We start from the raw sequence: 12709 nt of genomic DNA, 5'->3' as shown, positions 1-12709 counted from the left end.
TATATAATCTTTTCGGTGCGTGTGTTTGTAGCAGGGGAATTGGTCGAAAAAATTTTGCGTACCGGATTTTGTTTTTATCGTCTTAAGTAACACACTGTGGACTTTCTCAATTAATATGAGCGTTCTATTCAATTCTATATGTTTTTTTTTTCATGATACTCGACTTGTCAATTGGTTAACTTTGGAACTCTAAATTTTCAGTTTAAAATACCACCCATTTCGACTGTGATGACACTTTCTAAGGCCATCAGCACAACGGTGTTTTTTTTATGAAAATAAGGGACGAGATGAACAGGACGTTCAGCTGATGGTAATCGATACGCCCTGCCCATTATACAACTGCACTCCTTGAGACATAGGATGTCAAGTCTCATTTGCCCAGTAATTTCACTAGCTACGGCACCCTTCAGACCGAAACACAGTAATGTTTACACATTACTGTTTCACAGCAGAAATAGGCGCCGTTGTGGTACCCATAATCTAGCCGGCATCCTGTGCAAAGGAGCCTACCACTGGTTGTTATAAGCACAGCTCAAATCTCCCCTCCACTCTGGTGGAAATAACCTAAGAGCTTCGCGGCTTATCTCCTTTCCTCTCCGCATTGGTGGATTCCGTGCCTAACTCTCATAATTTTTCCCAAATGCGTCAAAAGAAATATAACTTCAAAAATCATAAGTCTTGAATCTAAAATAATTCATTGTTTCATTAACGTATGTGTGACGTCAGAAGGTAGACGCTACTTTTAATTGGTCAGGCACTTTCTGCGTGGACTTTACGGCACTATTACGTCATAGCGATGAATTGAGGCGGCCTGTGCCCTTTTCAACGCGTGGAAATTATATCACTTGAGGCCAGGTGACTTATAAATTTGACGAGCACCTCTGTCTAAAAATAGTTGGGCCATTTAGAATTCACTAATGACACTTCGAACTGAGTTCAATAAAACATTGTTCAAATGCCATCTCGATTAAACTTATTAGCGATTTCACCAATACTTTTTGAACGTGTTGACATAAACTGAGTTTAAGTTTAACTAGAATGTATCAAATACCTGTCAAAACTGTCATCGATAAGTATGAACAAAACCTCTCATACGCTCCAGTGCATAAGCGTACACGGCAAGCGTGTCTATGGTCCTGTACTACCGTGTCCCCGTAGACACGGCACGACAGCCGTCAAAAAACTGCCAATATCTACGTATCCCTAAACAAAAACACCAGAGAGAACTTTTTACCGGGTTAATTAATTGCTTTTGGTTCTACGAGCCATAAAACAAAGCGCAACGCTTTTGAAGACAAAATATATTAGTATTTATTTGGCTATAGCTTGCGGCGGCCATTTTTGTTTATCATACAACGGGATCATTATTTTAGGAATTAAAAAAAAATGTGTGTGGATCACAGCACGAATCTATCATAAATCTTGTTTCTCTAGAAACCCATAACATAAACCGCATAATGATACCTCGAATATTGTAAACACAAGTGTAAATAGCGTCTCAAGTGGCCGGCACCCGGTTTGGCGCCATAACATATTGGCATATTGTTAAATCTCAATTTTTCTATAACGATAACGACAGTGGAAGCTCTCGACCGCGATCAAATATGTTGAAGGTTCAAAATTCGGCGTTCAACACTTAAACTCGTTTAGTTTGCTCGTGTAGTTTAAATCTGCATTGAATTTATTAACGGCCGTTCCCAATATACTATCTTCAGATAGAAATAAATTACTACCTTCTACTCTGACAGTAGAAGGCTCATTACTGATAATTAGCTGTCAATAATCTGAAGCTGTTTCAGTATACCCGATAAGTCATTCTTATCACCTTATATAGGGACGCGTGAATTGCAATTTCAATACAAACTTAAGTCGTCCCATTGACAGACCGCGTGTACTTATATTGTGAGTTACCGTCGATAAGTTTATTGGGACAGAAAAGTCAACGATAGTTAAAATTTTTATCTCAAGTTAGAGATAGACTGAATATTGGAAACGGCCATAACTCGTTTACATACGTAAGCTTAGTTCAAAGAACTCTAATCGCGAATGGTGAAATCGGGTCTTAAAGAGGTAACTTATATATTCGGAATGAAGGTGAGTGGGTACGGCATACTGATAGCTGATTGGCCAAATAATGATCCCAACATATCGGAAACACCGGTAACTTTGGATTTTTATAATCCCTATTTTTCTAAGCACCCACGGGATTAGTTTTTATTTGATTTTATAGTTGATTTATTGATGTCATAAGATTATATTTTACTTTGTTTATAATGTCAAAGTTACTAATAATAATAAGATTAATAAAATTGACACACTTTTGACACAAATTATCTTGCCCCAAATAAGTCATATATAGCCTGTGTTATGGGTTGCAAGACAACGATATAATTAATACAATATACTTACTTAAACATACATAAATACATATAAACATCCATGACTCGGACACAAACATCCATATTGATCATTTAAATGCTTGCACCTACCGGGATTCGAATCCGGGACATCTAGCTTAGTAGGTAGGATCGCTAACCACTCGGCTATACAGGTCGTCAATGAATACTAATAAAAAAAAGGCATTTATTTTCTCAAAATTGATTCCTTTAGAATTATTTTTGATGTCATTTCTTATACTACTAGATACTACTACCGCTTCGGAAACAAATGGCGCTCTGAGAGAGAAGAAGCGGCGCAAGAAACTCTCCTAGCATTCTTTTTTTTGCGGTCTTTTCAATAAAAATATACAATATTGTACAGTCATTTCTATCGCTATAAAATAATCACAATCTAGTCCCAGGCTGTCCGATCATTTAGATATTCAGCAGTGGAGTAATGGATTTACGACAGAGCCATTTTTTATAAAACATTTAAATTTATTCATAGATAATGCCTGAAAAGTGGCTGGGACTTTATTGTAGAAGTGTATACATTTACCCTTAAAGCTATTATATATCTTATGAAGACTACTAGAATTAGTTAGAAGCAATCCCTTACTTCTAGTGTTATAATAATGAAAATCACTATTAAGAGCAAAAAGGTGACGATTTTTGTGAACGTCTACATTAAATTTTCATAAATGTACTGACAATGAACAGTCATAATATTTATTTCTTTTAATTTTTCTTTGAGAGACTGTCTATAACCAAGCTGATATATACTAATGACTTACCTATTATTTTTATTCAAATATTTGTTATTTTATTTGTATTAAACAAACAAACAATCAAATCTTTCCTTATAATAAAATCCTTATAATATTAGTATAGATTACGGTCTATTAATTTTATAATTACATTATTACCTACTGTTTATTTGTTTGGTATTAATGATTGGTCTCCGCTGCGCTCCAACTTGATACCGCACTAGCTAAGAACAATAGCTTTTTATTACGGCAACTATTAGATGCTTGTGTGCGTGGCATCTTGACACTCAATGGTATGTTTCAAATGTTGTAACATACGCTTCGTGTTATTTTACATTGAAATTAATAAAATACAAAATACTTACTGATGATATGTGATCCCAGTGTCTTTCTTTTTTTTTTGAAGTATAAATTTTACAAAGTTTTACTGCGCAACCCGGCATTTTAGTTTCTATTATTAGCAAAGTGTAACAGAACAAGTGGCACGTCAACGTCACACGTTGTTCTAGACTGGCTTGAGTACGCCCACTTGGGCGTAGTATTCGTTGCCACACTTTGCGACTACACCTGCGGTATCTAGTTGGAGCGCAGGACCTATCCATAATCTAAGGTTTTAATGTTTGATTATTAATAAGTTTACCTAAAAGAAAACCTGAAACATTTACGAAATAAATCTACAATAGCTATATTAATTGCAAACAAATTACGACCAACATGTATTGTTTATTCTACATTTTTGACAAATCATTCCATCAATGCCACTAAAAGTATAACCATTGCTTGATTGAAAAGAAACATATAATAAATATGACAGGATTATACAGCGCTTTTCCAATTCAAATTTATGAGTTACGCAGGAATCCATTTTGTTTTATTTTCGATTATCATGAAATGGCGCGTTGGCCGCCACGCACAACACAAAGACGAAAAAGCATTGTTAGGGTGAGAACAATAAAAGGAAAATACATTCCATTTTATTAAACGAATTCATTCTAGAACATAATTTAAATTGATATTCTTATATATTATCTGTGGTTAAAAAACTTATTTCGTTATGAAACCATAAGCTTTTTTTTTTCATTATAATAATGGCAAAAGACACCCATACAGCCAGCCATCTTTGGTATACAGCTTCGCTTATAGGCCATTCATATACGAATTTATTACTGCCTATATTACAATTTTAGAACTTGCGATGAATATTTTTTTAGGTATTAAATTATCTTAAGTTTTAGTATTTTCATAAAGTGAAAATGGGAAAATTCTTATATCTTTTAACAATACTTGTGATTTATTTATATAACATCGACGCATTTGGGATATCGTCCTTTGGAAAAGCGTATACAGAACCACCGAAACTAACTACAACAACATCAGCACCGGGTAAGGATTTATATATTTTTTTTTATATTTTTATGATACTACCATATAGATGCTCTGTGGTAATGTGGTTATGTATATTTCGTAACTTTACTTTCATCAAAATTCAAACAAGGCGATTATGGCTTGTGGTGATTCTCACGTCCTTTTACGTCTTTTTTTTTTAATTTTATGTGTGGCCATGGATGTTAGTCCTACAGTCTTCGTCGGTTATTTTATCTGGATGTGTTACTATCTTACGGCCGTTCCCAGTATACAATCTACAGATAGAGATAAATTACTTCATTCTACTGTCAGTAATTAGCTGTCAATAATCTGAAGCTGTCCCAATATACACGATAAGTCATTCTTATCGCCAGTTAACTCTTGCAATTTCCATACAAACTTCTATCCCTGGTAAGCTATACGTCGTCCCATTGACAGACAGCGTGTACTGATAAGATGAGTTACCGTCGATAAGTTTATTAGGACAGAAAAGACAACGATAGTTACGATTTTTTATCTCAAGTAGTCCACAACCGGAGATAGACTGAATATTTTGAATGGCCGTTAGTCTTGCGAGTGCCAATTAAAATTTTATATGACAACAATCAGACGCCATTTTGAAAAAAAAAAACTAGACTTACGAGTGTGATTAGTGGGCTATTATTTAAAATTATCTCTAATGGGGGTTTTTACTTTTAAAAGGCCTAAAAGGCATTTATTTTCTAAAAATTGATTCTTTTTGTTGTAATTTCTAATATACTAGATATTTCTACCGCTTCGGAAACAAATGGCGCTCTGAGAGAGAAGAAGCGGCGCAAGGAACTCTACCAGCATTCTTTTTTTGCGCTCTTTTTAATATACAATAATTTACTGTCATTTCTATTGCTATAAAATAATCATTATCTAGTCCCAGGCTGTCCGATCACTTAGATATTCAGCTGCGGAGTAATAGGATTTACGACAGAGCCAATTTTTAATAAAACGTTTAAATGTATTTATAGATAATTCCTGAATATTGGCTGGGACTTTATTATAAAAGTGTATACATTTACCCTTAAAGCTATTATGTATCTTACTTATTTTTCTCTGGTGACTACACGGAGGAGAGTAGGTTTGGACGCAGTTATATTCTTAAGAGTTCAGATCATATTTTGAAGAAACGAACAGACATTATGTAGAATGAACAATTAGAAGTTTAGTCTGTGGCAGGAAGGTTATTCCTCAAAGTATAGCTATCCTCTTTGTGTGTCTTCGGTGATACTCATTTGAATTTGAATTTACACCAATATGATATAACTAGCTGACCCAGAAAACGTTGTATGCCATATACTTTAATTAATTGAAAAAATTTTTGGGACTTAAGAAATAGATGCAACCGATTCTCAGACCTACCAAATATATCGTACTACAATTATTGCATTCGATTGCCATCTGATCTGGAACAGAATAATATAAAAATCGCGATACAATAACAGTTGTAGATCATGATAAATTAAAAATAAAAAAAATATCAAAAAAATAAATAAATATATATTTATAACCCTTATCATTTAGGGGTATGAAAAATAGATAATGGCCGATTCTCAGACCGACACACTTTATTTGGTAACAAACAGCAGGACACGAGAATTTTATATATTAGATCTTAAACGTGTTAATTCAGCTAAGATTTATAAGTCTACATGCAGAATGTAAATCCCACCGGCTGCGGCTAGATTTAGGGGTTATGCGCATTATCCAAAAATGTGTGGGCCCCACTGAACAGTGTATACCTTATTTAGTCTTCTTTTAATGCCCCTGTGTTCCTCTCGTGTGTTTTTGTAAGTTGAGTGGTAAGGCAATAGCCCGTGGTCACCAGCAACAACAGGTGTCAAGACATGCGTTGCCGGCCTTTAAGGGTGGGAGTATGCTCTTTTCTTGAAGGTCCCTAAGTCGTATCGGTACGGGAAAACAGCAACCGGTTATTGATTCAACAAAGTTGCTGTGCGAGGCAAGAAATTTCTTGAAAACCGTGCGGTTGTGGAATACCAGATTAAAATTCATATATTTATATTCAAAATAGGATCTGATATCACTTATTGAAAGTTAAAATGCCTCAGATCTGAGAAGAATGGGCGCAACGAACTCGGCGGACCTTTTTTTCATCGAAAAAATATGTTAACAAAGTAATATTGTACAATTAAACTTATTATTTAATAGCCTTAGGGTGGTCGCTTCATTCCCAATCAGTGGTATCATTAACGGCCATTCCCAATATTCAGTCTATCTCTTACTTGAGATAAAAATCGTAACTATCGTTGACTTTTCTGTCCCAATAAACTTATCGACGGTAACTCACCTTAAACGTGCACGCTGTCTGTCACTGGAACGACGTATAGCTTACCAGCGATAGAAGATTGTATGGAAATGGCAATTCACGCGTCCCAGTATAAGGCGATAAGAATGACTTACCGGGTATATTGATACAGCTTCAGATTATTGACAATAGAAGGTACTAATTTATCTCTATCTGTAAATCGTAAATTGGGAACGGCCCTAAGAAAGTCATTTATGTTATAGTAACCTTTACCACACAAACATATTTTAACCATTATTTTGAATAACGCAATACTTTTGTTTTGAACATTTTCTGGGATCTTGTTGACGTTTACGTGATGCGGGTGATATTAAGTATTTTGACGTAATGCCGGTGCTGTTGCAAGAGAGTTAAGAGAGAATATGACTCATACTCTCATTTATCATCCAAACGCTAAGAGAATCACACAGAAAAAGGAGCATGGGACTTTTGGGCCTGATGGTTAACAAGTTGAAATATACTTTTAAAAAAAAGGGTGTATTTTTCTGATGTAAAATACAAAAAACTAGCTCATTTTGCAATCTACAAACCGAAAAAACATTAAAATAAAGAAAATCGATTAAAATAACATTAAGATCCAGTTGTTTTATTTCAATAATATTAGTAAGGTGCATAATTTATCTTCCAAATATTATTATGAAAAAAATATATTATTTTCTCAGGAAAAAAACAGAACCGAGCAATTATTTTATTATCAATAAATCGACTAATAAATCGATTTACATAAAAAATCGATACTAGTGAAATCCTTGTTCCTCAACGCTAACTTCACTTTGACAATGACAGTCTGACAGATCATTTCGTTTCTTCGTCATTGTCACTTCGTTTCTTGTTGTATTCGTTGAGTTACCGACTTGTTAACTACCTACCCAATTGAATTCCAAGGAAAGTAATTGTCTCTAGCAGTCTGTTTTACAGTTCATGTAGGAGCTAATGTGAATATATTATTCTTATCTGAGCAAATAAAACTATCTTTTAATTTAGGTATGCTATATTATATTAAGTATCTAATTACCAAGTGTCTTATATTATAATGCAAAAAAACGTTGTTACAGTAGTAGATAGGTATACGTAGATAGGTAGGTATTTTTTATCTAAAACTAAAAACAAGGTTTGTACCTATGTAATAAAAGTATGTAATCAAAAAAAGTATATAAATCCTTAGCAGCTAGGCATTTAATAAACCTAGAATAGATGAGCTGTCAACATATAGTTTAAGACATAACCTCACTTTCAAAATCTTCGATTACTCAGCTCAATTATGGATTATTTAAATGTTATCTTTTAAATGGTGCTACTTTCATCTTGTTATCACTTGGGCCCAGGAATGTATGGAAGCGTTTCAATCTCCTTTCAATTGATTATCATTGTATCGAGAGGTTTTACGTTTAAATGCCAAGATACCAAAACAATTAAAAGGAATGAATCGGCAGTCCAGTGGGAGCTGCTCTGCACAGGAAGCCGGCTAGATTATGGGTACCACAACGGCCTATTTCTGCCGTGAAGCAGTAATGTGTAAACATTACTGTGTTTCAGTTTGAAAGGCGCCGTAGCTAGTGAAATTACTGGGCAAGAGACTTAACATCTTATGTCTCAAGGTGACGAGCGCAATTGTAGTGAAGCTCAGAATTTTTGGGTTTTTCAAGAATCCTGAGCGGCAATACATTGTAATGGGTATTACTAATAGGTAATACGTATCAATTACCATCAGCTGAACGTCCTGCTCGCCTCGTCCCTTATTTCCATAAAAAAAAGTTATACTAGCACCAATGAATGCTAACACCAAGGAAGTTAAACCAGTCAGTTTGTTTTCAAAGGGATTTATGTAAGGAAGGTCCACGATAGCGGCTCGGAAATCTTGAATACAGTTAAAACCAGTACGGACAAATAAAAGGTCTTTTGAAAAAGGTCCTATGAAATTGCCGTTCTGCAGTACTGGCCATTTCAAATCAAAATAATTTTTGTTTGGCTAAGAATTCTAATTTCAAATTAATTTTATTTGAAAAGCATGGAATTTTTTTCCAAAAGTAGTCATTTGTTTATTGATTAGTGTTACATTTTCATCGCATTTCAATATTCTTCGTCATCATGGATACGCTAAAAATTCGAGTAATTATGGAATATGAGTACCGTCGTGGCAGCAACGCGGCACAAGCGGCACGCAACATCAACGACGTTTACGGAGCTAACACTACAAACCAGCGCACCACCTGTTATTGGTTTGCACGCTTCCGTTCTGGAAAATTCGACCTGAAAAATGAACCTCGCGGTCGTCCGAAGACTTTGGTCGAATATGACGAATTAAAGGCGACTGTGGAGGCTGATGATACACAATCTACGGCTGAATTAGCAGCAGGTTTCGATGATAGCGTCAAAACAATATTGGTCCATTTGCGTCAAATTGACAAGGTAAAAAAGCTTGACGAATGGGTGCCCCGCGTACTCAATGATCGCCAGCGCGAAGTACGCATCGAGACGTACCTTGCACTGCTCAACAGACACACGAGTGAAGGAATTTTGAACCGCATTGTTACCTGCAATGAAAAATGGATTCTGTTTGATGCAAGCATTTCATAAAACCACGCAATTGCTTTTTTTTTATAGTGCCCGTTTTAGAATCCGTCTACTTGGTTTTTAACCGACTTCAAAAAAGAGGAGGTTCTCAGTTCGATCAGTATTTTTTTATTACTCGGAGATTTATGATCTGATTTACGTAATTCTTCTATAGTTCGATGCGAAATAGATGCCATTTCCCCCCATAAACAAATTAAATAGTTTGGCCAAGTAGTTTTCAGTTTATGAACATTTTTTATGAAAATCGTTGTCTATGTTGATGATATAAGTGTTTGATATTTGTGTACGGCTTTTTTAGGAGTTTTCATTCAGGTTGATTATATATTATTATTATTATTAACTGACACAATCGCCTTCAAAAATTAAAAATTATCAAATTACTAAATATTTAATTTAATACACCTCTTATAGAGTACCCCTTTATTCATAATAGTCTGCTAACTTAAAGCATTACTAATTCTCACTCTCGTCTTCTTCTATTGACCTAAGTCAGAATGAGAACAAACACTTCTTAGCGGCTGTTTAAAGTTAGCGGACCATTATGAATAAGGGGGCTATACACGTATATTTCGACACTCTCAAGGAAATCATATGTAGGGTACGTTCCGTTAACCTAGAACTATAGCCAAACAAATATACTACAAGTATAAATAAAGATCTGAAAACTATACAATTGTAATTAAATCATAAAATAAAGGTAATTCTCGGTGTGTGAGTGTGACCCGCACTTGTGCGGTTGTTTCAAATACAAGAGACTCTTAATTCATATCTGCACCAGCCCCGCAATATCCGGAGCGTTGCAAGCGGACGTAGCAACGCTTTGTATGAATAGGGGGGCGTCCATTAATTATTACGTGAGGCATTTTTTGCTGGCTGTAAACGTGTAAAAAAAAAAGACAAAAACCCAATTTGTTCTATTACATTTGTTGGAGACAAGCAAATACTGGTATTTGTGAATATAACCGTAATTTGAAATCACAATCATAAAATTAAATAATAATTCACATCCCAGAGGCCGAGGGTTTCTAATTGCCAAAAACCTGCATAATCGTGAGCTGTATAATCTCAGGGAATATTTCTTACGTAAAGAATGGGCAATACATCGAGAAATTGTGGCAGTTGACAATGGACTTACTCCGCTCGCTTTATCCAGAGAAAATTGGCGAAAACTTAGTACTCAAGATCGCTTGAATATATGAAGGAGAAAAGATATTCATGGACGGTTTTACGGAGCTCTGTACAGACCTGATGTAGACACGATTTTGTCTGTGACCTGGCTACGATTTGGTGACCTCTTTGAGGAAACTGAAGGATTTCCCCGTGCAATTGCTGATGAAGTTATCAAGAGGAATAACTACCGGAAATACATCATGAAGGATGGCACACTAGGCGTATGTCGGGCGTGCCATCATCCTGGTGAGTCTATCAGGCATATCTTTTCCGATTGTTCTCATCTTGCCAATGGAGAGTAATTGCAAAGACACAATCAAGTTGCCAAGATTATCCATCAGCAACTTTCTCTTCCATACAATCTTGTGCATTTTGAAGTCCCGTATTATAAGTATATTCCGGAGCCAGTTCTGGAAAACAGCCGTGCCAAGCTCTACTGGAATCGATCTATCATCACGGACAGAACTATTATTGCTAATAAAGTTGATATTGTCTTGATAGATCGGTTAGAGCGTCGGGCATTTATTGTAGATGTCACCGTTCCGTGTGATGATAACCTAATGAAAGCTGAAATAGACAAATTGTCGAAGTAGCTAGCAAACGAGGTTACTGAAATGTGGGATGTCGATTCAACAATAATTGTTCTTATAGTCGTTTCCGTAAACGGTCTTATAGCAAAGAGCCTTGACCATCATCTCTAGAGGCTCTTGTTTAGCAACGAGATAAAGGGTCAGTTACAGAAAGCAGCTGTTTTGTGAACGGCACGCATCGTGCGAAAGTTCCTCAGTCTGTCGCCCTAACCACCGGCGGAATTGTCGTGAACCAACGCCGGCGTGATTCTATTATACATATTTATATTCGTAATATTGTTTTTTTTATAAATATGTTATATATTTATTATTCAAACAAACCAAATCTTATAACTATATTTACAATACTACGACTACATAAAATTAAAACTATCATTACGTGGAAGCGTACCAAGAATACTGGAAGCATTATCGCGTTGGATAGCTAGGCTGATCCGTTGACCGAGAAAGCTGGAAAGTTGGAAAGATTTAGCTTGATCCCCTCCCCCCCCCCTAGAACACCTTACGAAATTAATGGACGCCCCCTTAAGGCAACTGTCGTCCCTTAAGGAATCATCAACAAGCATTTCTAATACCATTTATATTTATATTATATTTCAATATTTCTAATATTTAAGTAGTTGTATAGTAGTAATCAAGCTAGTAATATGAGACTTGACCATTTTTGGTGAAATTTTATAAGACTTTAAATTTGACATTTCACGTGGATATATCAAAATTAGCTGTTAGAAATCTGTGTCAGCTGTGAACACTTCCAAAAAAGTAGCGGTGAACAGTTAGCCTGTATTTAAAGCAACAACAGGCATAAAACAAAGTAACATACGAATGTATGTCGTGGCTTGTCACGCACACTAAAGTAATAAACCTGGCCTTTTTTCATGCGTTGCCTAACAGCAAGGGGCTCTATCTGCACGTATAACTTATCTAAGATATAAATACTAAATACGTCCAGCTGTTCTGTCATCTGTCATTTCTAACAGTAAAATGACAGTATTATTGGGTGATTCCAATTGGTTTCTGTGTTAAAATGTTTCAGGGCCATTTGTGGACTGATTTAAAAAAATTTTTGAACAAATAGAAAGCTTTCAAAATTTTCTAGGTTATTGTCAAGACAGTATTTTGAATTTCGACTTGATTGAATTATTATAATTAAAAACAAACATGATTGACCAAATAAGGTGCTAATTCCTCATGTTTAAATATGGCGCCAATACCAAAAGATTCTTTTTACTGTTTTTGTTTGGATTAATTTTGTTTTGTTTTTGTACACAGACTATTAGTTTACGTCGCTTCGCTCAAATAAACGCCGCAGCGAAGCGGTACGATGAGCGACTACAGCATTCTAGTTATAATATGTTTTATTTTAAACTTTTATCGCAATTTTATTTTTAAAAAATTATGGTCAAGTCTCCATTCGCACGCTGGCAATATTACTGCACAAAAACATGTTAGAATAGGTTCACTGACAACACTAACCCCAAAACGTCACCAGCTGACAGTGACAGAAGT

Source organism: Leptidea sinapis, chromosome 2 (genome assembly GCF_905404315.1).
Source record: "Leptidea sinapis chromosome 2, ilLepSina1.1, whole genome shotgun sequence".
In the NCBI taxonomy this organism is placed as follows: Eukaryota; Metazoa; Arthropoda; class Insecta; order Lepidoptera; family Pieridae; genus Leptidea; species Leptidea sinapis.
The sequence above is the reverse complement of the archived record's forward strand: the minus strand, read 5'-3'. Positions refer to the sequence as shown.